This window comes from Podarcis cretensis (assembly GCF_951804945.1).
Source record: "Podarcis cretensis genome assembly, chromosome: 8".
Classification (NCBI taxonomy): Eukaryota; Metazoa; Chordata; class Lepidosauria; order Squamata; family Lacertidae; genus Podarcis; species Podarcis cretensis.
Window position 1 is genome coordinate 35,920,334 of NC_137177.1, and position 24,880 is coordinate 35,945,213.

At 45.3% G+C, this 24,880-nt stretch overlaps 1 protein-coding gene and 1 long non-coding RNA gene across 5 annotated transcripts in view; both read right to left on the minus strand.

The window, feature by feature from the left end:
* Nucleotides 1-9,212, minus strand: part of CSF3R (colony stimulating factor 3 receptor) — a 29,980-nt gene extending 20,768 nt beyond the window's left edge. For 2 of the 4 annotated variants that reach the window (XM_079988207.1, XM_079988204.1), the window contains exon 1: nucleotides 8,154-8,678. The gene's annotated coding sequence lies outside the window, so the exon portion shown is untranslated. Of the gene's footprint in view, nucleotides 1-1,422; nucleotides 1,622-8,153; nucleotides 8,679-9,098 lie in introns of those variants that run through there. The other 2 variants (XM_079988205.1, XM_079988206.1) reach the window with 2 other exon arrangements.
* A 6,872-nt stretch (nucleotides 9,213-16,084) lies between these two features.
* On the minus strand, nucleotides 16,085-21,510 carry LOC307222914. The gene is made up of 2 exons (XR_013841898.1): nucleotides 21,288-21,510; nucleotides 16,085-16,315 (listed from the first exon to the last, which is right to left on the minus strand). It is a non-coding gene; the product is annotated as an uncharacterized lncRNA (long non-coding RNA).
* Nucleotides 21,511-24,880: the final 3,370 nt, after the last annotated feature.

Genomic DNA, 24,880 nt, shown 5'->3' on the forward strand with positions numbered 1-24,880 from the left:
GAAGACGCAGAGGCTGTGATGAGACAATGCAGTTGCAAAGTTTTGTTAATCCTTAAGATTGACATAAGCAGTGTGACATTTATCCAACCGTGTTAGAAAAGTTGTTGTTTCTGTGTGCTAGCAAGTCTCATGATCAATAGTTTACAATTAAAGAGAGCCAGATATAGCCAAACAGGTTTTTGTGTATGTGTCGTTAGGGAAGTGTATTGAAAAGTCCTGGATGAACAAATTAATAAGAAGAAGGCATATGAACACCCCACAAGCAAATAAATATAGATGCAGTTCTCTAGCCAATGTGTATAAAAATACATATTGTAGGAGAAAACTTCAAAATTTTCACTTATCCAGATTTTGTGAAGCAGTTCTTCAACTGGCCAATGTTTACCAAAATGCATTTATTAGGGGAAAGTGTGCAAAAAGATGCCTGCATTAGTGAAAACAACATAAGCTTGCATTATTTTTGGAGAAAGTCTTGCAAATGTGTAAATTAGTCAAGACTACATACAAAAATGGTCATATCAGGATAAATTTGCACTAAAATGCTGACAGAGGGTTGTAACCAATGTCAGTTCTACCCTGAGTAGAGCCTTTGAAATTTATGAACGTGGGTGCATTGATTTCAGTGGGTCTCTTCTGAGTAGGACTCAGGGCTTATCCATGCTTTCTTTAGTCCCTCTTTTTTAAAAACAACAATAACAGCAGCAGCAGCAACATAAAATCAGAATGGACCATGATGATAATCTAGTCCAATGCAGGAATCTTCTTTCCAGAATTGTCAGAAGGTCAATCAGACAATAAAAACCGCTTACTATTTGGAGATTGGGGTGGCATGTAACAACAGGGATTGCAGCTAACGTCATGTTAATGTATTTTTAATTTTAATGTATTTTTAATCTTTGTTGGAAGCCGCTCAGAGTGGCTGGGAAAACCCAATCAGATGGGTGGGGTATAGATAATAAATTATTCTTATTCTTATTCTTATTCTTATTCTTATTCTTATTCTTATTCTTATTCTTATTATTATTATTTGTACACAGCCTTATTTTGGATGCTATCCAATTAATCTCTGCTAGAGCTGCTCCCAGATAGCTGTACTATACAACAAGCAGGATACAGTTTGAGCAGCAGAAACTGTTATTATTGATTCAAATGAATGGTGGTCTGAAGTATAATAAAGTGTCTTTCTAGCCCTGCAATGACCAGGCAGGTGAATTTTTAACCACCTCAAAATAAATGCGCCACAGAGAGTTTTCGCAAAGATAAAGCCAAAGTGCTTAAGTGGGCAACACTGTTCAATTATACAACCGCTTATGCTGTGTATGCCTTTTGATGCACACCACCAATTTAGTCAATATAATGAGCAAATTAACCTCCCTGATTGCCATAAGTTCCAGATTTGGAAAATAATAATCTCACACCTACTTGGGGGAATGAAACAGGAGCCACACCATCTGCAGAAATCGAGCTGTGTGTGCGGAAAGGGAGAAGAGAGCTCCTGAACGATGTCATTTATGTAGCGATTAAGGAAGAGTGGGGCTAAAACGCAGCCTTGTTTTACACCACCCTTGATATCAATACTGAATCTGAAAGGCAGTTTGCAAGTCCGGTTCAGGTGTCGGCATCAGCACCAGAGCAGAGCTGTTGTGTAAGAAGGGGCAGGTGTTGATTCGCTGTTGGTCAACTGAATCAAAGGCAGGTGTTACATAACCAATGCAACACACACACACCTTCCTGGTGGGGAGCTAATGTTCTTCACTACCCTTTTTGCTTTCTATTGGAGATTGCCTCTAGTTTACATTCACATCTGCACCACACATTTATAGCACCTTCATACCACTTTAACAGTCATGGCTTACTCCAAAGAATCCTGGGAAATGTCATTTATTAAGGGTGCTAAGAGTTGTTAGGGGACCCCTTACCATAGCTGTCGACTTTTCCCTTTTCTTATGAGGAATCCTATTCGGAATAAGGGAATTTCCCTTAAAAAAAGGGAAACGTTGACAGCTATGCCCCTTACAGAGGTACAATTCCCAGCCCCATTAAATACTTCCGCTCTCAGGTTTCTTTGAGGATGGGGAAAGTAATGACTGTGAAAGTAGTATAAGTGTGTGTAATGGTTCTAGGGGTTGCTCGTGCGTAAACTGGCGCCACACCTGGCTGGGTTGCCTGAGTGAACCTTTTTCTGTCCGGACAGCCACTCACCCATGGCTGTCTCAATCGCTGGCAGAATCCGTCAGTGGGCGTTTCTTGAACTTCTTCCAGCAAAGAAGCTCTTTGGCGCCTAGTCTCCGCCTACTCTCCCTGCGTGGAAGCCTTCTGCGCAAGGAGGGTGTGGGCAGCGGAGGACCCGTGCTCTTCCCGCTGGTCCCCGGCAAGGAGTCATGGGACCGCCTCGCCGATTCCCCCATCTGCCCCCCTTCTCCACTGGTGCTACGCTGATTTCCCTCCCCAGAAGATGGCCTGCTTCTCCCCATCCCGGGATGCTCTCCGGAATCCCTCTGGAGCCCTCTCTCTCCCTCTGGCTCCGATGGCAGTTCCCTGACAGTGTGCTATAAATGTATGGCATGGATGTGACCTTTGTCTCTCAATCCCAGGTGTGGGAGGGTTGTGTCTGGTTAGCAAGGGAAAGGCACTCTTCACATTCTCAGAGGAATTCCCCCTTGCTGCTGCAAAGCTGAGCCTAGGATGGAAAGCAGGGTACTAATGCCTTTGGTTGAAGCAGGCCTTGTAGATTTGTAACCCCCTGTCTGTCAGAGAGAAGGACTTCTGGCCTAGGCTTCTTCCTGACCTGCTAGTTTACTATATGCAGAATTTTGTGTGTGTGGCATTTAATTATGTGGGTCCCCAATGACGTTTCTGGGGTGGTGAGGGAGGCCAGACACATGCTCACCTTCTTGGTGAGAACTAAGGGGGGGAAAAAGGCTAGACAAAAACAATGAGATGAATCACTGAAATTGGGATAGTTCTGAAGGCCACCCCTGGGGAGCTGATAGGCAAATTAGGGATTGTCATGCTATGCCTCAAGTCTACAACTCTCTGCTCCATTTATCTTTTTTACATTAGTTATAGCAGAAAAACAACTGCTCTGAGCTCCTCACTTCTTTGAGTGGAGAAATGTTCCAGGCACTGTGCTGCTGGATTTAATTAGCTTTAGATGATAGAGAGCATCAGGCGCTTTGCACAATTTAGTTTATTTGCAGATATGTAGTTTGAACATTTTGGGAGAAAACCAAGGACACTTCTACAACAACCCCACCAATCCTGCATCACATTCTGAGCCTGCTATTGTCAGATCCCCGACACCTGTATGTGTTGACGCTTGTAGCAAAACTAAATTATGCTGTCATAGAACTCAGAAGAAGAATCTCAAGTGCCCCAAGCTCAGCTGCTGTGATGGGTCCATCAGAATGAATGGCTAGTTCTTCCAGCAACAGATGCATGTCTGAATGCCAAGGATAAGGCACAGGGTTGTGGCAACTTCACAGGCATAAGGCTAGCTCACAGCTAGGGGAGGCTGATAGAAATTTGAGTTGTGACTTGGTGCGTGGGTTAGGGCCCTATACTTAGTAGTTCTGTGGGTCGGTAGGCTAGGATCACCACTCTTAAATAACAACTCTTGCATACTTCAAAAGAGGCAAAACCCACAGGCCACCACTCATTCTTTAATGCCAGGTCTGATTGGCCTAATTGCTTGGGTACCCCCAGCGGCGTAGCATGGGTTATCAGCACCCGGGGCAAAGCAAGTAATTTGCGCCCCCTAACCCAGGGCAAGGCAAGTAATTTGCGCCCCTAATCCCTAACCTGCCGCCGCTGCCAGCTTCTTCTTGCTGCTGCCTGGGCTGGGGTATTTACGGTAAGGTAGCCACGGCGGCGGCGGCGGGTCCGTGTCAGGTGATCTGAGGCAAGTTGCCGCTGGCGCTGCCACCCAAATGATGCCACTTGCCCGGAGGAGGAGGAGGGCAGAGAGGCGAGGAAAATGCAACATGGCCCAGCAGCTGCAGCAGCAGCGGTGGCGGCGGGGCTGTGAGGAGGGGCTGCCTGGCGCGCCCTCCGCGGCCCTGACGCGCGGGGACCGCGGCGAGCGCTGAAAGCCGCTGCCTGCCGGACGCCTTCAGCCCGGACGCGCGCACAGCTTGTCGGTTCCGCGAGACATGGGGCTCTGCTACAGCCTGCGCCCGAGGCTCTTCGGCGACTCCGGAGGCGGCGAGCGCGCCCCCCCCAGATGTTGCGCCCGGTGCGGCCGGCCCCCCTGCACCCCCCACGCTACGCCACTGGGTACCCCACAACCATGACAAGTGGCTGGTTTCTGGAATGGTGGCTGATGTTGTGAGCAGTCATTGGCTCCCTTCATGGGTGGGTGGCATCTACAGAGGGACAAGTCAGTCAGTTTCGGATCATCTCAGTGTCTTGTTTTCCCAGTCTTAAGTTCAGTTCTCTAAATTTTCCATGCATCAGCTTGCGATTTGGGTTTTTTTAATACAAAATGTCCTCGTGGAAATACGCCAGCGCTTTAGTGTGAATTTCTCCTAATGTGCACATGGTTTTCCCCAATCTACACATTCTTGCAAAAAAATTTCTCCTTATTATAGCATGCATTTCTGTCTGTTATTTTCACTGATATATACATTTCAATGTATTTTATCCCAGAATATGCATTTTTGCACACATTACTTGGCTGGAGAATGACATTGCAAGATTCGGAGAAGTGCCCATTTCAAAGGGCAGCTTCATTTCGTAAAGGGTGAATTAGGGAGCTTTGCCTTTAAGTGAGAATGGAATCAGATTCCTCCCTCATCCCATTGGTAAAATCCTTCACTGGTGGGAATAAGTGATCTGTCCAGGGCATGCCTGCTGCTTTCCTGCCATTTTTGTCTTTCCTAGTTGTGTGTTTTCCTCTTCTTCTGTTCCCGAGCAAGCGCTAGATACAGCACTGGCCTCTCTCTGTTCCCAACATAATGCAAGTGTAGGATTTAACAGCAATCAAACTCCTGTTTGGGGGCAAAGGAGGTACACCCCAACATTTGGTTGGAGATCCCACTTTTGTTTTTGTTTTTATTAAAATTTTTATTACATTTTCAGTTTACAGAAAAGAAAAAGAAGGACAAACCAGAAAAAAGAAAGAAAGAAAAACAATCCAACTTTCAAAATACATTTTTAAGTTACTAATTGGACTTCCCCACATCTCCCTCACCCTGCGTTCTTTACAATAAACATATCAGCAAATTATTACCTTGTTTCGTATCTTATTTATATCTTTCAGAGTGTTTTACTTCTAAATTTAAAGTACCTTTTGTCAAATATTTATACCTTAAGATAATACATAAAATAATCAGAAAGGTTTCAGAAAGAGACAGAATTAAATGTGGTTAAAAAAGTGAGATACCTAGGGGTAAATATAACAGCGAAGAACAGGAACTTATTTAAAGACAATTATGAAAAATGTTGGTCTGAAATTAAAAGGGATTTAGATGTTTGGTCAAGACTGAAACTTTCTTTGACAGGACGTATTGCTGCAATTAAGATGAATGTATTGCCAAAAATGTTATTTTTGTTTCAAACTTTGCAGATTGTGGACAAAATGGAGTGTTTTGGGAGGTGGCAGAGAGATATTTCAAGATTTGTCTGGCAGGGCAAAAAGCCCAGAATTAAGTTTAAGATATTAACTGACGCTAAAGAAAGAGGGGGATTTGCCCTGCCGGACCTAAAGTTGTATCATGAATCAGCAGCTTTCTGCTGGTTGAAAGACTGGCTACTTCTCGAGAACACTGATGTTTTAGATTTGGAAGGATTCAACAATGCGTTTGGGTGGCATGCATATCTATGGTATGACAAGGCCAAAATACATAAGAACTTTAAGAACCATGTTGTCAGAAAAGCCGTATTTAATGTCTGGTTGAAATATAAAGACTTATTGGAAAACAAGACCCCAAGGTGGTTATCACCAATGGAGGCTAAGGCTGTGAAAAAACTCAATATGGAGGCCAAATGGCCGAAATATTGGGAAATAATAGAAAAAGATGGAGATAACTGGAGGTTGCAGAGTATGGACAAAATAAAAGATAAAGTGCGAGATTGGCTACATTATGCTCAGATTAAAGAAGTTTTTAAGTTGGATAAAAAGGTAGGATTCCAGGTGGAAAAATCAAAGTTAGAAACTGAACTGTTAGAACCCAGCTCTAAGATACTTTCAAGAATGTATAATTTGCTGTTAAAATGGAATACACAGGATGAAACGGTCAAATCAGCCATGATAAAATGGGCACAGGACATAGGGTACAACATCATGTTTGCTGACTGGGAAAAGTTATGGACTACAGGTTTGAGATTTACGGCATGTAATGCCTTGAAAGAAAATATCATGAAAATGATTTACAGGTGGTACATGACCCCAGTCAAGCTCGCAAAGATATACCATGTGTCTGATAATAAATGTTGGAAGTGTAAACAAGCTGAAGGAACATTCTTTCACCTCTGGTGGACTTGCCCTAGAGTGAAGGCTTTCTGGGAAATGATTTACAATGAACTGAAAAAGGTATTTAAGTATACCTTCCTTAAGAAACCAGAGGCTTTTCTCTTGGGCATTGTTGGTCAGAGTGTGCAAAAGAAGGATCGAACCTTTTTTATGTACGCTACAACAGCAGCAAGGATACTCATCGCTAAAAGCTGGAAAACTCAAGAACTACCCACACTGGAAGAATGGCAGATGCAACTGATAGACTATATGGAACTGGCGGAGATGACGGGCAGAATCCGAGACCTGGGAGAAGAACTGGTGGAGGAAGACTGGAAGAAATTCAAGGACTATCTACAAAAATATTGTAAATTGTATGATTGTTAAGAAAGATGTAAGATTAGTAAAAACATGGCTTCAACAAACTAGTTATAAAGAATATAAATCTAAATTCAATTGGAAGATGAAAAGATAAATTTGGGATAAGTAATATTTTATGATTAAGCTTTAATAAGTGTATGTTAAATCCCAAAATTTGAGATATTAAATATTGGAAAATTATTTTATATGAATTAAATCAAGTTAATAATTTGCTGGTAAAATTTATGTTTAGAAAGCAGGAACAAGAGATGTGAGGAAGTCCAAAGATGAGAATGAAATGTGGATAATGGAAAATATTATGTTATTATGTATGTTTTTTTATTGGTTATACAAAATTTAATAAATATTATTATAAAAAAAAATACATAAAATAACTTTAAATTTCAACTTTTTCTTACTTATAACTTAACTTTCTATTTTCCTAATCTAATTGCAGGAGCTAAAATTTCCAAGTCATGCAGATTCTTAACATTCATACAACTTATAATGTTTTTGTAAATAGTCCTTAAATTTCTTCCAGTCCTCTTCCATTGTCTCTTCTCCCAGATCTCGGATTCTGCCAGTCATTTCAGCCAGTTCCATATAGTCCATCAACTGCGTCTGCCACTCTTCCAGCGTGGGAAGGTCTTGTATCTTCCAATATTTTGCAATGAGTATTCTTGCTGCTGTAGTTGCATACATAAAAAAAGTTCTATCCTTCTTTAACACCTTTTGGTCCACAATGCCCAGGAGGAAGGCGTGGAGATCCCACTTTTGTTCCCTATTAGCCATGGAGTCTAAATGGAACCTCCATGTGCTGGGGCACTCTGCCTTAATGCCAGACAATGGGGACAAAGGGGGAAATGGTCATCCCCTCAAGCCTTACTTGTGGGTGCTGAGGGGTCTGGACTAGACAGTTCTGTGACCTAGCAAGACCATTCTTCTGATCTCTACCCCACAACTTCATTCTGGAGACGTTTCCATCACAAGCAGAGCTGATCTGTGTTCCACATATCTGGAGCAGAATTCCAACTATCTCCTGGTACAATGTTTAGCTCTACATGTCAGCATTACCCAGCACCAAAATGCCAGCTGGCCATTCTTCTTTGGCTGGGCATTCCCACCCACAACTGGCACACACAACTACCACCTAACAGAGGAAGAAGGGGTAATAATGCCCCGTGAGCCCCAGAACATATTTAGGACGACATTTTCTAACACAGCAGACCCTGGACAGGGCAAAACACAGTCATAATCTGACGACCCAACTGAGCACATGGCCCCATGCACTGAGTGGCAAGCAATTAAAAAATAAAAAAAATCTGGGATCCCCAGAACTTACCTCTGCTTATTTTCCACTGACTCTCTGTTCATTCTGGGAAATGGCGATGCTGGAGATTGGAGTGGAATCACCTGCCAATGTGCTGCCTCCTCTCAATAAGTTTGTAAAGAGAGAGTGGGGGAAACACACAAAATTCTGCTTCCCAGCTCAAGGACTGCCGTTACTCCGCTCCTCTCTCTCGCCCTCTCAGCAAGGTAATTGCAAAATGCTTCTCCAAAGGCGTTATCTGCCCAACAGTGTCTCTCAGGAAGGAAGGAACTGTGTGGCTGGCACACTCACACACACATGCCACGCAGGGCTGGGAGAGGCAGCCCCTGCCTCAACTTCCCCAAGCTTCACAGCTTTATAGGGGCTTTGCAATGTGCAGGCGGTGTGGCAATCTCCATCACCTTTGCTGTCAGGCAGAGACGGCTCAGAAACTGTCAGAGCAGAGACAGCCGCATGGGTGATCTTCAGGAGGTGGGGGGCAGAAAGGTGTGACTGGGCCTGACTGTGCAGCCCAGCAAGATCTATTAGGATTTAGACTAGTGGTCCCCAAACGTTTTTGGGCCACTGTCCTCTTGGTTCCATAAACTCACCCCCAGTGCCCCTTGCCATACGCTGTTAAAAAACATAATTCATAATAGTTTGCATGGCCCACAAAGGAAGATAACAGCACAATAAAATTCAAAGCAGTCACAATTAATTGCACATTTATTCAAAATCCAATTAAAACCATTTTGTTTAATTCAGTCAACAGATCCAGTCTGATAGTCATTTACACCTGCAGGAGCCCCCTGCTACCCTTTTGGCTCTTAGTGTCCCCCCCAGACAATCCCACAGCCCCCAAAGGGGAGGTACTGCCCACTGACCCTGCTCTGTTAGCAAGGGGGATCAGGAGTAGTTTATAAAATAAAATAAAATTGAAGTGTGCAGATGATTATGAAAAATCGTCAAGAGACTCACTTGATAAAATTGATTCGGAACTGTGTGTTAGGTTCCCTGCAATCTCTCCTTAGCGTCAGAGCTGTTGTTGTGCTGCCCCAGAAAGCTCCCAAATTGCAACTTGCTTGGGGGAAGGAGTCGGCCACAGAATGCTGAACAGCAGGGCAGCTTCTGCCAAAGCAAGAGGGACATCAGTTTGGCATGGAGGACTTCTTAAAGAGCCACGAGACCCGGGAAGGGGTGGGGGGTAAGGAAAGTTGGAATGCATTCTAGGTCCCTGTCTTTGGCATCCTTCAGTGCTTGCAACAAGTCAAAGATTAACTTATTTCTATTAAAATGATAGAATCATGGAATTGTAGAGTTGGAAGAGACTCCCAGAGGCATCTATATATATATAAAGGGATGTCACATAGAGGAGGGAGAAAGGTTGTTTTCTGCTGCTCCAGAGAAGCGGACACGGAGCAATGGATCCAAACTACAAGAAAGAAGATTCCACCTAAACATTAGGAAGAACTTCCTGACAGTAAGAGCTGTTCAACAGTGGAATTTGCTGCCAAGGAGTGTGGTGGAGTCTCCTTCTTTGGAGGTCTTTAAGCAGAGGCTTGACAACCATATGTCAGGAGTGCTCTGATGGTGTTTCCTGCTTGGCAGGGGGTTGGACTCGATGGCCCTTGTGGTTTCTTCCAACTCTATGATTTTATGATTCTATGATTCTATGTTCTAGTCCAACCCCTGCAATGTAGGAATATATAGGTGGCCCATATGGGGATCGAACCCATGACCTTGGCATTTTCAGTACCATGCTCGAAGCAGCTGAGCTGAGCAGTAGAAAATAGTATCTAGGTTTCATTACAATATGACAACACCTTACGTCCCTTTAACTAGAGGGATTTCAACCTTATGTGATTGAAGGCTGGCTGGTTGAAAATATGCAAGTTAAGTGCAAACAATCTTGAAAGCTCTTTTTGACTGGCATTTCCTAGCATGGAAAGACATTTTCAGCTCTCTGCCTTGCTGGGGGGCGGGTGCTCAGCGCATCAGTTCTGGGATGCTCCCTTGAGATTTTGCAGGGCCATCCAAGTTCCTGCGAAATCTCACATGAGCATCCCTTGGCTTCCAGAGCAAGCACATTGAGAAGGCCATGCTGCCCACCCCAGCGAGGGGGAGAGCTTAAAAGCTCAACAATGGTACCTGCTCAAAGTACAGATCCAAAGATGCTCCAGTGGTCAGAATGGAGGGAATTTGGAGCTTGGTAGGTTCTACATGCACGGGGCTTTGGAAGCTTCACTGTCACTATTTCTGTGTGGGTTTCAATCACATGCTGGCAAATTCTTGTTGTACAATTAAAGCTAATTTGGTGCTCTTGGGCAGCCAACTTGCTCCCCTGCTCCAAAAAATAAAAATAAAATAACCCCCCCCTGAAGTTTTTGCCATACGGAAAGTGACAGGAAAATGCACTGGGAACTGTGGGATACCAAATGCTTGATGAGACGTTGTATAACCTCCCCACAAACAAATCAGAATTTAGTTTTATAAATAAGCCAGTGTTGTTTAACCTGCTACATATGTTGTACAAAAAAGGGGACAAAATTCTCAATAAATAAACAGGTTGCCTGAAAGTAAACCCAGTTGCCTCCCTTCCATTTTTTTATTTTTTTAAATTGATTTATTAAATTGTATACTGCTGTCGGGGCAGATCTCACGAGAGTTCACAGAAACGCCCCCCACAAAGTACATAATAAAAACAAGAGCAAAGATGAAACAAATCAATAACCCTCCCTCCCACAAGGATGTGAGGATGAAGTAGACTAATTCATGGAGGAAAAGTCTATTGATAGCTACTAGCCATGATGATTATATGATATGACTCCATTGTTTGAGGCAGTAAATGCCTCTGAATGCCAGATGCTGGAAACCACAGGGGGGAAGAGGGCTCTTGTGCTCAAATCCTGTTTGCAGGTTTCCCATTGGGGCATCTGGTTGGCCACTGCGAGAACAGAGTGCTGGAATGGATGGGCCATTGGCCTGATCCTGCAGGCTCTTCTTATGTTCTTCAAAACTTGGAATTGCCTGAACAGGTCATATTGTTGGGGATTGATTTGACCAAAGTACTATATTCAAGGAGTGTTTTGATGACATATGCAGAGATATCCACGCTTGGAAGGTGGAAGTGGGAGAATGGCTTCCAGGTGTGTAGACTCTCTTCCCAGCTTTAGAAGGGACACTTGGATGGTGAGGGGTGGGGTTGGGAGGGGGGCTTGAGTTTTCTTCTCCACTGATAGCTCCACACCTCTCATCTGAAATGGGCTCAGGTCTTGCCAGCTTGCACTCCTTTTCAGGGCTCCACAAAGAGGCAACTGAGCTCTATGTTTACTTCATTGGAGCGGAGTGTGATTGTGAAAAACAGGCAAATTGCACAATTCCACACCACTTTTTTGACACATTAGGATGGTGTCACTTCCTGCACAAAGGAGTTGTTTGTTACGGAATGATGTCCTGTCATGTGCCTACTGAAGGCAGAGAATATTTCCACTAGGTTGGGCTTCTGGAAGCTAGTCCTCATGGTTATCTTCACCATAACTGCTTGCAGAGCTGATTCCCCCTCCCTGCTTTGCAAGCTGATATTTCTTCTTTTATTGCCTGTTTATTAAAAAACAACTTATCTCATGCCACTATGTTGGAGAGCTTGTGGTAATAAGGGCACTTTTCCCCATACGTGGGGGGCAGGGAGAGGGTGTGAAAAACTAACATCTTATTGGTGATCTATATTTGCGGATCTCTCCACAATAACAAACCAAACCTTCACTCCTGATCCAGTCTTGGCACTCCTAGTCACTGAAAGAGAGTTAACCCCCCCCCCTTTTGTGCACAAAGAGTTGGTAGTGCTGCTGTTAGCTGCAGACCGAACTGAGATTGCTAAGCCATGGAAAGTGTCTCAAATTCCACCCATATAAAAGAAGGAGTTGCTTGCTTTGCTGCCGCCTGCAGCCAGATTCAAAATCTCCCAATGCTGGGAGTCTGCATGGCGTCCCTATTGGTTTGAGAAGGTGCAGGACATGGCCTTGTCCGAGTGTTTAACCCAACAGAGGAGGGTTCTAAGAGGGGTTAGGGAATGAGACCATTTTGAGGATGTATGGTTTCCGATTAGATGCTTTATAAATGCAACGAGTGCACTGACAGCTTAGGCCCCCAACAACAAGTGGCGCTGTGCGGTGAGGCTGCCTTATTGATATGTTACTCTGACTTCTAAAATGTCCCTTCATAGAATCATAGCATCATATAATCATAGGGCTGGAAGGGATCCCAAGGATCATCTAGTCTAACCCTATGCAATGCAGGAAACACAGCTAAAGAATCCAACCTCTGTTTAAAAAACCCTGGTGAATAAGAATCTACCTTTGTAGCATCCAAGACTTTCCCCCCAGCATCTATTGTTTTATTATGATGCAACTGTAAGCCTTCTGTTCATTCCAACTGAAACTATGTGCTCCACACAGTCATCATTCTTTGTTTCTTTATTGTTTGTCTCATTTGTACACTGTAGTTTTTAAAAACTCAATAAACGTGTCAAAGGAAAGCAAAAGAAAAGGGATTCCAGAAGTCTCCTACCTGTTCATCTTGTGAAAGGTGGCTTAAGAAAGTGTGGGATATTGCGTCGTCCACTTAACCCATCCACAGAGGATGCTGAAGGGGTAATGAAACATGGCCACTTCAGTGTTACATGGCTCCCTTTCATATGTTTCATCAGCAAGAATCGTGCACTGCAAACCCTCCACCTCCAGCAACACATGCCTCAATGTGATGAGGCTGCCTGGTTGCGATTTCCTGCTTCTACAGCTGTATTAGACACTCTGGTTATTGGTCCCTTCCTTTGACTAAAATGTGCAAAATCAAGTCTGGATCTGCCTACTTGCATTACCATAATTGTAACACAGTTGCTGGTTGTTTTCTACATGGTTTATTTCATTTTTATAATGCTACAGTTGTACCTTGGAAGACACATGAAATCCATTCCAGAAGTCCATTTGAATTCCAAAACACTAGAAAACCAAAGTGCAGCTTCTGATTTTCAGCTTCTGCAGCCAATCAGAAGCCGCGGAAGCCCCGTCGGATGTTCAGCTTCCAAAAATAGTTCGCAAACCAGAACAGTCACTTCTGGGTTTGTGCCGTTCGGGAGCCAAAACATTCAAGAACTAAGCTGTTCGAAAACCAAGGTATGACTATATTTCTGAGAAAATGTAATAAACCTTAAAAAAGAAAGCAGCAAACTTATATCCCACCGTTTGTTGCGAGACCCCAGGGTAGGTAACAACAAGGACAAAGATAAAGCAAAATATTAAAATGCCACATTGCAGACACTAATCTGCCAAATACAGCCCAATGTATTTATTATTTATCTCACTGCATTTATAGCTCACCTTTTTCTCCTAGGCACTTAAGGTGGTGTACATGGCTCTCCTCCCTCCTCATTTAATCCCCACAACAACCTAGGGAGGTAGGTTAGGCTGAGAGGCAGTGACTGGCCCAAGGTCACCCAGTGAGCTTCATGGCTGAGTGGGGATTTGAACCCTGGTCTCCCAGGTCTCAGTGCAGTGCTCTAACCACTACTCCATACTGCATCTCAATGCATTGTTACACACCACCCTAACCTCCATGTGGTGAGAGACTCTGGGAGTTCCATGTGCTTTTCCCAGGCTTCATTTACTTTGGAATGCGGGTCAATGGAGGCTGTGGTATCTTCAGGATATGTGGTTTTATTTACACATATATACAACCTGAGCTTAGGATGGAAGGGCTGGGGTTCACGCAGGAGACAAGAGGATGCATGACTCACCAGGCAGGTCTTACGGCGGCATTTGCTGAGGACAGTCTGATCCCCAAGCAAGTGCTAGTTAACAAGATAAACCAACCGGCATAGAGTTAAACCACCGCTGCCCAAGGAAACACAATCAATTGGGAAGTGTCAGAAAGCCAGAAAATAGAGGACAATCAAATTATCCCCGACTGAGTTGTTTCTGCTGAAGGGATGGAACATGTTTCTCTACTGATTTCCAGGCATAAAATAGCCAGGTGTATCTGATGCTCAAAGGAGTAAACGTTGCTTCGTAACTCCAAAAGTTTGAACAATTCCACACTTGAGGTTTAATCAAGATTTATATTTATGGTGAAAAAGCAAAAAGTAAAAGTTCACGCCCACCAGCACTTATTGTAATCACCCTTCAGAAGAAGCTGGACTGCCCCCAATCTCCCCTAAGTGCATTTTGCTCTGATCTAGCAACAATATTGCTACAGAAATCAGTGAGCTTATGTTAATGAAAGTTCAAAAGCTGCTGGACTGCCTCCCCAAACCCCCAAATGTATTCTGCTCTGATCCAGCAAGCTCAGCAGCCAGGCTGGCGACTGTAATAACAATATTGCTATATAGCACTGGTGAAAATGAGGATGATGAAGTCAGGCACTGAGTGAGTCTGCTTACATAGGCCAAATGGTCCTCTGAGAGGATGTTCCACTTGCCTTTGGGGCGCCACATGAGATCATGGAACTGGAAAACCACTTTTTCCGGGGCAAGATCTCGGCCCCAAATCACGTGACAGTAAGGCACTCAAAATGGCCACCGTGGTCTCATAAGAAAAAATGGGATGTCCCAGGTTTTCCAGGGCAATTGATAGGTATGCTAAACCCAAGAAATGAATGAATGTCTGAATATAGCTAATATTTGGGACACTGAAGGGATAAATACAGGCTGCAGCAGTTTTCCTGAACTGTGCCTATGGAAATTCCTGGGTTTAGCTTGTGCAAATTTGTCTGGCTGGGGTGGTTGAATGTAGGCCATTATGAAATGATGGTCAGGTACCCATAACACCAAAGAAGTTGCGCAGGTTAGTACCAAACAGATGTTGCCAAGGCAATGAGTGTGTGAGAGGTGATTGAAAAGGAGTGTTGTTTTGCAGGAGGGCTGGGTTTTTGGTGAAGGATGTGTTGGGAGGAAGAAGGAGAACAAACCCAAACTTCCATGAGCTGCTGGGCAGGGCAAAACCATCTTGGCTCTGGCTAGAGGAGACTGCACTGAGAGACTAGCAGCCATGTCTGGCAGCTGCTTTAAACCTCAGCTGCTGAACTATGAGAGGGGCAAGGAGAGACACTATTGGGGTATAATGTTCTGCACCCCATCCTTGGAAGACTTTAGGCATATATAGGTGTAAAATAAACCATATATCTTAAAGTGCTACAGACTCCACTCTGCCCTGAATTCACAATGGAAACACGACCCTGAACACGACCTGGAACTCCCAGAATCTTGCACGACTCGCGGAGATTGGGATGCCATGTAACAAAAAGCAAACCCCTGGAAGATAACTCCATCCTGTCTCTCAAGGCTGATCATTCAACTGAATTTGTCAGCATCATGCTCCCTTTATACATTTTAATTGAATCAGCACGTCTCTTGCTCACAAAGGATTTAAGGGTACTCCAAGGGCTGCATGGGAGACTTTGGGCTTGAAAGGAACTGCTTTTAAACAAATTGAAGTTGGAGGAGCAGATGTTTTTTAGTAACTCTGGTTCTGGAACACCCTTATTTAATTTATAATCCACCCAAAGGATCCTCAAAATTATAACAAGAAGACCATTAAACGTATAATAAAACTATGGCTGGGTGTCAAGGGCGTTGTCCCCTCTGTGATTTCCAGCAAGTGGAAACACTGAACCCAAAGTATGATATAACAAACAAGCGAAACCAACAGGAAACAAGCAACTCCAGAGCAAGGGCAAGTCTCACGTGTGCCAGTTGCCCAAAGCTGATCCTCCTATTCTCCACTGGATGTTCAAGATCCCAGATAGCCATTTTTAAGCTGTCAATTTCACTCTGCTGCTCTGGGCTAAATTCATGACTACGTTCGCCATCTTCACTCTTTCCTTAATTTTTGTTGAAACAGACTCTGTTTTGGGACTACCCACAGGCATTCAACTGTCAGGGAGCCAGCCAGCAATAAATCACACGCAGTATGTGATGTTAACTCTTTATTAGCAGAAACCAGGTCAGCTCAGGAAAGCCAGGCCAAATGAGCACAACAACTCTTCTCAGTAGGTCTTGCTCCTATGAAGCCATTGTGGAGGCTGAAGATCCCCACCTTCCCACAGCTGCCTAAATCTCCTCCTCCTGTGGGTCCTTCCCATGCAATTTGGAACTCTGCTGACACAGCTGTCTCTGCTCCACCCTCTTCAGACCTCTTCTCATCCTGGAAGATCAGTGGGGAGGGGATATATCAGAAAACTAATATTAAGATCTTAGTTGGGAGTCTTCCCAGGATTTTCTTGGCAGCTGAACCTGGGACCTTCTGCATGCAAAGTGTGATGCTCTTACCACCGAGCTTCTTTGACTTAGTCCCACAAAAGCAATAAAACAACAAAATGGAAAGTTAATCAGTTAAGACCCCCAATAACAGCATCAAAACAGCAGCCACATTAAAAGCGGAAGAGATTGACTATGTTTTCAGCCTCTTTCTGGAAGTCATCAGGAATGTGGCCAGGGGAACATCTTTCCAGAGGTAACACTTCTTTTTGCCATCCACCTTAGTTCAAAAAACATGTGTGGGAGTCCTCTGAGAAAGGCAGGTCTTTGTGGGACCTAGTCACTCTATTCTCAAGCCATTTAGGGGCTTTAAAGATTAAGGCCAGCAAACTGGTGGCCCACATCGTTTTTTAAGAGCTAACAAAACTATGTTCCGTAACACTTGAATCAGTTTCCTTTCAGTTTCTTTAGAATGAAGATCAGTGGGGACTGTGGTGTCTTTGTAATATTGGTTTTATTTACACATCTATTCATATGGAGCATATCTTCCTCCCTCATTAGGTTTCTAGGAGGGAACATAGAAAGCCACAGCTTTCTATCGACTCAGCACAGAGAGCAAGACAGGTTTCTGAGCCTTCCATGCCCCAGATCCAGACCAAGGCTGGCCTAGGCCTATTGTTCTCTCATAGTCACCAGTGATGTCACCTTCAGTTCAGGGAAGGAGGGGGAGCCTGCGTTCCGGAAGTGAATGTTGTTGGAGTTTTAAAATCTAAACCAGGCATATCTTCAGAATCTGTCATGAATGAAATAGTTGGGGAAAAACAAATGGAATCTGAAGTGTAAACAGAGCAACATTGGGGTGCGAATGAACAACAATTTGAATGCAGCTTTTTTTTCGTCTGAGTTAAGAAACCTAGGATATTCTGACAAGGGATCATAATATATCTCATATACGTAGCACATGTTAAATGATGAAACACAGCAATGTGCATGAATTTCACTGGAATGAGATTCTTTCAAATGCAAAACAGGCAGCAGCTGTTCCATTCCTGACGCATTAAAACCAACTGCATTTGCAAACCACATGGACCAACATTCCATCTTGTGGTCAGTCACCACGGTGAAGGGCCGCCCGTACAAGAAATCATGGAATTTTTTTACTCCCTTCACGATTGCCAGACCCTCCTTGTCGATTTGCGAGTAGTTCCGCTCGGTTGCATTGAGTGTCTGGGAAAAGTATGCCACTGGTACCTCTCTTCCATCCAGGAGTTGGTGTCCCAGGACAGCGCCAATTCCATAGGGCGAGGCGTCGCATGCTAGCACCACCGACAGCCTCTCGTCGAAGTGTGCCAAGACCGAGTTTGAGACAAGCAAGTCCTTGACTGCCTGGAATGCGGCCTCCTGGCGCTGGCCCCACACCCAAGGGGCCCGCTTGTCCAGGAGTCTGTGTAGGGGCTCCGCTACCGCCGCCTTGTGGGGAAGGAAGGAATGGTAAAAGTTCAATAGTCCCAAGAAGGCCTGAAGTTCAGTCTTGTTCTTGGGCGCTGGGGCATCACAAATGGCCCGTACCTTGTCCCCAGTCGGGTGGACCCCTTCTGCGTCCACCATAAATCCCAGAAAGTCCACCTGAGGCACTCCTAGTAGACATTTTTCCCGCTTCACCTTGAGACCCGCCGTTTGGAAACGGTGCAGAACGGTGCAGAGGCGGTCCTCAAACTCCTCTGGTGTGGGCCCGGCAATCAACACATCATCGAAGAAGGGGGTGACGCCAGGAATCCCTTTAAGTAGAGAGTCCATTAGATTCTGGAATATGCCTGGTGCCACGCTGATACCGAATTGCAGCCGCTTTACCCTGAATGCTCCTCTGTGCGTCACAATCGTCTGTGCCTCTGCTGTGGCCTCATCTACTGGCAGCTGTTGATATGCTTGGGCCAAGTCCAGCTTGCCAAAAATTTTCGACCCAGCCAGGGTGGCAAGAACATGGCTGACCACTGGCACTGGGTATGCATGGGCCGTAAGGGCCTTGTTTATGGTACATTTGTAGTCTGCGCAGATGCGGACTGAACCATTAGGCTTGACGGGTGTGACAATTGGGGTTTCCCAGGGGGCATTAGGCACCGGCTCCAGCACTCCTTGCTCCACAAGCCGGTCCAATTCCTCGTCTATATGGGGTTTCAGGGCGAACGGGACCCGGCGGGCCTTGAGCCTGACCGGTCGTACTGTGGGGTCAAGCTGTAGAGCAATGGGGGGGCCCGTATACTGTCCCAATTTCCCATCAAAAACCCCCGGAAATTCCTTGCATATGGCGTCCACGTCCACTTGTAAGCTAGTGTGGTTCACCCCGGTGACGGCTAGCCCCAGTGGTCCAAACCATGCCAATCCCAGTAAGCTAATGTAGGGGCCCTTGACCACCAGCAATTCCAGTTGCCGTGTCCGCCCTCGGTATTGCACCCTGAAGGTCCCCACCCCCATTGTGGGGACCTTACGTTTCTGGAAGTCCCAGAGGGTGAATGGGGCCGGCCTGAGTTTGGGACCCCCAGTAGGACACAGTTTCCTTAAGGTCCTTGCCGAGATTATGGATAGAGTTGAATACGTGTCAAGCTCCATGCGGCATGGGGCCCCCTCTATCTGTACGTCAACATAAATTTTCTCTACGTTGGGGTGGGGCAACTGGTATACCTGGAAGTCCGTGAGCTCAGTCGAGTTGCCTTGGTGCGTTGGGCCCCGGGACCTGGGGCTCTTGGATTGGTCATCTGATGCCTGGCGTCGGGTGGGCCGAGCCCGACACACCCGGGCGATGTGTCCCGATTTTCTGCACTGCCTGCACTCTGCGTTGCGGAAACGGCAGGTCCTCCTCTCGTGACTTTCTCCACAGCTTGCGCAGTTCCCTCCTCGTCGAGGCAGCTGTGGTATGTGGGCTGCTTGAGTGCGCTGCTGTACTCGGTGCACCTCCTCCCTGTTGGATCCTGAGTCGTCGGTGAGGTCTTCATGGTGGACCCTCGGTTGGGATGGCTGGCTCGGCCGTGCCTCTTGCGTCGACCTCTCGGCAGCTTCCGTTGCCAGGGCCTCCTCCAGAGCGACCTGGAACGTTAGGTCCTTCTTAGCGTAGAGGCGTCGTTGCAGCTTCTCATCCCTCAGGCCACCGACGAGGCGGTCACGAAGCATGTTCTCCAGCTCTGAGAAGTTGCAGAACCGGGCGGCTTGGCGGAGAGAGGTCACAAACCCAGTTATGGTTTCCCCAGGGGCTTGCCGCTTTGCGTAGAAGGCATTTCGACGAGCCACCACTGAGGGCTGCGGCGAAAAGTGCCCCTTCAGCTGTTCCATTATTGTTTTGTATGGAACAGTAGCGACGTCTTCAGGCGCAAGGAGAGCCCGGGCGATTTCAAACGTCTCCTCTCCGCAGACGCTGAAGAATATTGCCCTCTTCTTGGCGTCTTCTTCATCGGTGACCCCTTTGGCTTCTAGGAGGAAGGTGAAACGGGAGGCGTATGCTTCCCAGTCTCCAGATGCTGGGTTGAACGGCGAAAAGCTGCTGTTGGTTGCCATTCTGAGTTCCTTGTGTCCCGGAGCTGAAGCCTGGATACACGGTGTGAGGCAGCGATGCGGCAGGTGGCGGTGCTGCAGTGCTGTGTGTGGCAGTCAGCTCAGCGGGATCCCACCTTCGTCGCCAGTGAAATATACTCAGAGTCGCAAAGTGATTTCATGCTCTTTATTCAGCTCATAGTGGTGAGGAGGAATGAATGAAAGTCCCCTCAAGGTATCTGCTTTATATACATTATTTACACAATGGGCTGCACATGATTGGCTAATTCCGGAATTCTACTGTAAGCCAATCAGGTTGTGGATTCACTTTTATCTGGAGCATGATTGGGTAGTTCCTGCCAACCAATCATACTGCTGCATTGTTCTAGGACCAATCAGACTGCTGCATTCTGAATCCTATTGTTCTAGGACCAATCAGGCTGCTGCCTTTTGGATCCTATTGTTCTAGGGCCAATCAGACTGCTGCAGTTTGTATCCTATTCAACCCAGTACATAACATTGTGGAAGGGAGAATACAGATTAACATCTCTCTGTAAGCTGGTTGAAAGAACAGAACATTATACTCATGACCTTTCTGATGACTGTGCGTGGGATGTTTCTTATTCGGCTCCATCAGAGTAGGAAAGTGAGGCAGGTGAGCTGTGCTGTGCCAGATGATTTCACTGTGTCATCAGCACTACAGACGACACCAGAACCTTCCTTGGATCATAGAATCACATAATTGTAGAGATGGAAGTGACCCCAACGGTCATTTAGTTCATCCCCTGCAATTCAGGTATCACAGCTAAAGAATCCCTGACAGATGGCCATCCAAACTCTGTTTAAAAACCTCCAAGGAAGGAGAGTCCACTGCCTACCAAGGGAGCCCATTCCACTATCAAACAGCTCTTACTGTCCAAAGGTTCTTCCTAATGCTTAGCTATAACCTCCTCTATTGCAATTTGAATCCATTAGTTGTAGTCCTACCCTCCAGAGCAGCAGGGTGACAGCCCTTCAGATATTTGAAGATGGCTATCATATCACCTCTCCATCTTCTCTTCTCCAGGCTAAATATACCCAACTCCCTCAACCATTCAGACAGAGAGTGAACCAGAGAGATGGCCTGTCCAAGCTAAATAACTACCTGCATGGACTAAGGATTATCTTTCGTAGTGCTGGGTTGTGAGAGTATGGAGAGGGAGAAATATGGTGATTTAACATGCAGTTTCCTCCTAAGTCTCCTTTTAAGGCAGTTGGAAGGAATAGCCAACTGAAAGGATTCAGCCTATTACAAGAGATGGGAAGTAACAATGGGGACTCGCTAAGCTGGGGCACACTTGTTGAGTTTTGCAATGACAGTTACTTTTTAATCTTAGAACAAAGCCCTTGTTATTTACTTCTGCCTTGATTCTTGGACACAGCACTGGCGTAGCTGGAACATCCCTTATTCACCCATCAAGGATCACTGCCTGACTCTCCCCTCTTGCACACATTACACAATCTCTTCTCTGCCTGCTGTGCATTGTATTCATTTACTCTGTAACAGCCTGTCCCATCCTGACTTCCGGAGCACAGTGTCTTAGTAAACTGCCCGTACCGTAACAGTTCCTCTTTCTTGAAAAGAATGTTTGATGTCACAATGGATCTGGCTGTACTTCTAGAATAGCTGCAACTGGAATCTATGCAGCGACTTTGAGCATGACAAGCATTGGATACTAAGGAGTACACATCATTGCATGTCAAATATATATTAAGGATGATATACCATTGCATGCTATGTTAAATACATACTAAGGATTACCTACTATTGCATATTAAATAGCAGGAATGGGAGGGAAAATTTTGGCTAGATGTTTGCAATTACAAGATCCCCCACTCCCTATGTATTCCAAAACTGAACTGCTAGATGTTCAGGTGGGGTGGGGGGGAGGCTGAAAATGGAGAGCCAGTGTGGCGTAGTGGTTAGCGTGCTGGATTGGGACCTTGGAGACCAGGATTCAACTCCCTACTCAGCCATGAAGCTCACTGGGTGACCCAGTCACTGCCTCTCAGCCTAGCCTACCTTGTTGCTGCAGGACTGAGAAGGGGTGGTGGTGGACCATGTATGCCACTTTGGAGAGAAAGGTGGTCTTTTAATGCAATAAATATAAATAAATGAATAGAAAAAATGGCAATGAATGTACAAGAACATTTTACAGCATGGGCATTGATGCCAGAACATTGGGACTGTGCCTTGTAAATAGGGGCTGCTTGAGGGTTTGCCTTATGTTCAGTGATATGCCACAGACAACATGCAGCATTATGTTTGATAGCATAGTATACTGATAACATGAGGACAGAACAATCAAGAGACACCATGGAGATGGTTGATGGTTCATGGAGGGATGTTGGGTGAGAGACTGGGAAATGTTGGTCTCCCAGGGTGAGAGGCTGGGAGAAGCTGTTACTTTCTGTGGGTAGCAAGGGCTAAGAACTACCTTTAAGGGGAGGGAGAAGCAGCCCTGGGCTGCTGGTGGTGGTAGGAGGAGAAGCAGGCTGAACGCCATAGAGGAGGACCCGCCAGTCATTGAAGGTGCACCGCTGCTGCGTTCTGCTCCTTCCCCTGGCGCCTCCCTGCGTTCCTGCGTCGCACAAACACACAATATCGTTGGCTCCCCCAATCTTCTGCTCAAGTTGGTGCCTCTGGCTGTACACATAATTCCTGGACATGGGGACCACCCACCCATGCACTTCCATCTTGGGACACCTCCCACTCACAGCACTTCCATCTTATCAGCATTCAGCCTCAGTTCTTAGCCCCCATGCAGTCCATTACTGCTTCCAGACACCTGTTCAACACCTCCACATCCCCTCCTAATTTGGATGGAATGGAGTTATATATGGCTGCATGTCAGGAGCTGGATTAAAAATCAGTCCAGCTCTTGGATCTCATATCCTCTTATTCCCTTCTGGGCTCCTCAACCGCTCCTTCTTAATATCAAATAATCCACCAGTGGCTGGGCAGAGATGAGTCACTGCTGTAACCACCCACCTTGGCCTGGAAAGGTGATGCAATTTCTCACAGCTTGTTACAGGAAAAACAAGCTTCTTTTGTAACTATGGTGACGTGCATCACCCATCTCTGCGGGAAGAAGCTTCGAGGGACCAGCCGGCAGAAAAGTGTCAGACGGAAAACATTGCCTGCTCCTTCCTCTTCCTTGGTCGTGGACCATGGAGACAAACACAGTCTTTTGGAGCGGAGCCAAAAAATCAGGGGGGAAAACTAGAAAAAAGAGGGGGGGGGACACCAAATAGGGAGGGGAATGCAATGGAGTGGCTGGGGAAAGGCGAATGGGGGAAGAGACATGCAGATTGAAAAAGGGCAGAATGAACCATCTCATAAGAACATAAGCAGAGCCTGCTGGATCAGGCCAGTGACCTGTCCAGTTCAGCATCCTCTTCTCACAGTGGCCAACCAGATGCCTGTGGAAAACCCACAAGAAGGATCCAAGCACAACAGCCCCCCCCACGGTTTCCAGCCACTGATTTTCAGAAGCATTGTTGCCTCCGCCCATGGAGGCAGAGCATAGCCACAGGGCTAGTAGCCAGTGATCGTCTTCTCCTACATGAATTTGTCCAATAATCTTTTAAAGCCATCCAGGTCTGTCAGTACCTCTTGTGGGAGCAAGTTCCATAGTTTAACTGTGCACTGTCTGAAGAAGTCCTTTCTTTTTGTCCTCCCTGAATCTTCAAACATTCAGCTTCATTGAATATCCACAAGTTCTAGTGTTATGAGGGAGAGAGAAAAACTTTTCTCTCTCCACTTTCTTAAAGGTAAAGGTAAAGGGACTCCTGACCATTAGGTCCAGTCGTGACTGACTCTGGGGTTGTGGCGCTCATCTTGCTTTGTTGGCCGAGGGAGCCGGTGTGTCATGCCTAATTTTATAAACTTCTACCATGTCACCTCTTACTTGCATCTTATCTAAGTCACAAAGTCCCATGCACTGCAATCTTCCTTCATAGGGGACTCTCTCCATCCCCTTGATCATTCTGGTTGCCCTTTTCTGAATCTTCTCCAATGCTACAACATCCTTTTCGAGGTGAGGGGACCAGAACAGTACACAGGATTCCTTTTTTTAAATATAAATATTTATTAAGTTTTTCCAAGTTAATACAAAACACAAACAGAGAAAGACAAAAAAGAAAAAAAAGAAAAATGCACAAAAAATGACAAAAATACAGAGAAAGAACAAAACAAATATAATTTTCATTACTTATTCCATTAACTTATTTCCCGGACCTCCTCTCACCTCCCCCTTTTGTATTCCAATTCAATTTCTTGATTCAGCAAATCCTTATTATAACTTATTATGACTTATTTTAACTTATTACTCAGTCTTTACATTACAGCTGGTGACCACTTAATTTCAGTCCAACATCAATCTAACATTCATTAATTTTACAATATTTCTGCAAGTAGTCTTTAAATTTCTTCTAGTCTTCTTCCGCCGACTCTTTTCCCTGGTCTCGGATTCTGCCGGTCATTTCTGCCAATCCCATGTAGTCGATCATCTTCATCTGCCATTCTTCCAGAGTGGGTAAATCTTGTGTCTTCCAGTATTTTGCAATCAGTATTCTTGCTGCTGTTGTAGCATACATAAAAAAGATTCTGTCCTTCTTTGACACCAATTGGCCAACCATGCCCAGGAGAAAGGCTTCTGGTTTCTTCAAGAAGGTATATTTAAATACCTTTTTCATTTCATTATAAATCATTTCCCAGAAAGCCTGGGCATGTTCACCAAAGGTGAAAGAATGTACCTTCAGTCTCTTTACACTTCCAACATTTATTATCGGGCAAGTGATAAATTTTTGCAAGCTTGACTGGGGTCATGTACCACCTATACATCATTTTCGTAATATTCTCTCTTAAGGCATTACATGCCGTAAATTTCATACCGGTGGTCCATAACTGTTCCCAGTCAGCAAACATAATATTATGTCCAACATCCTG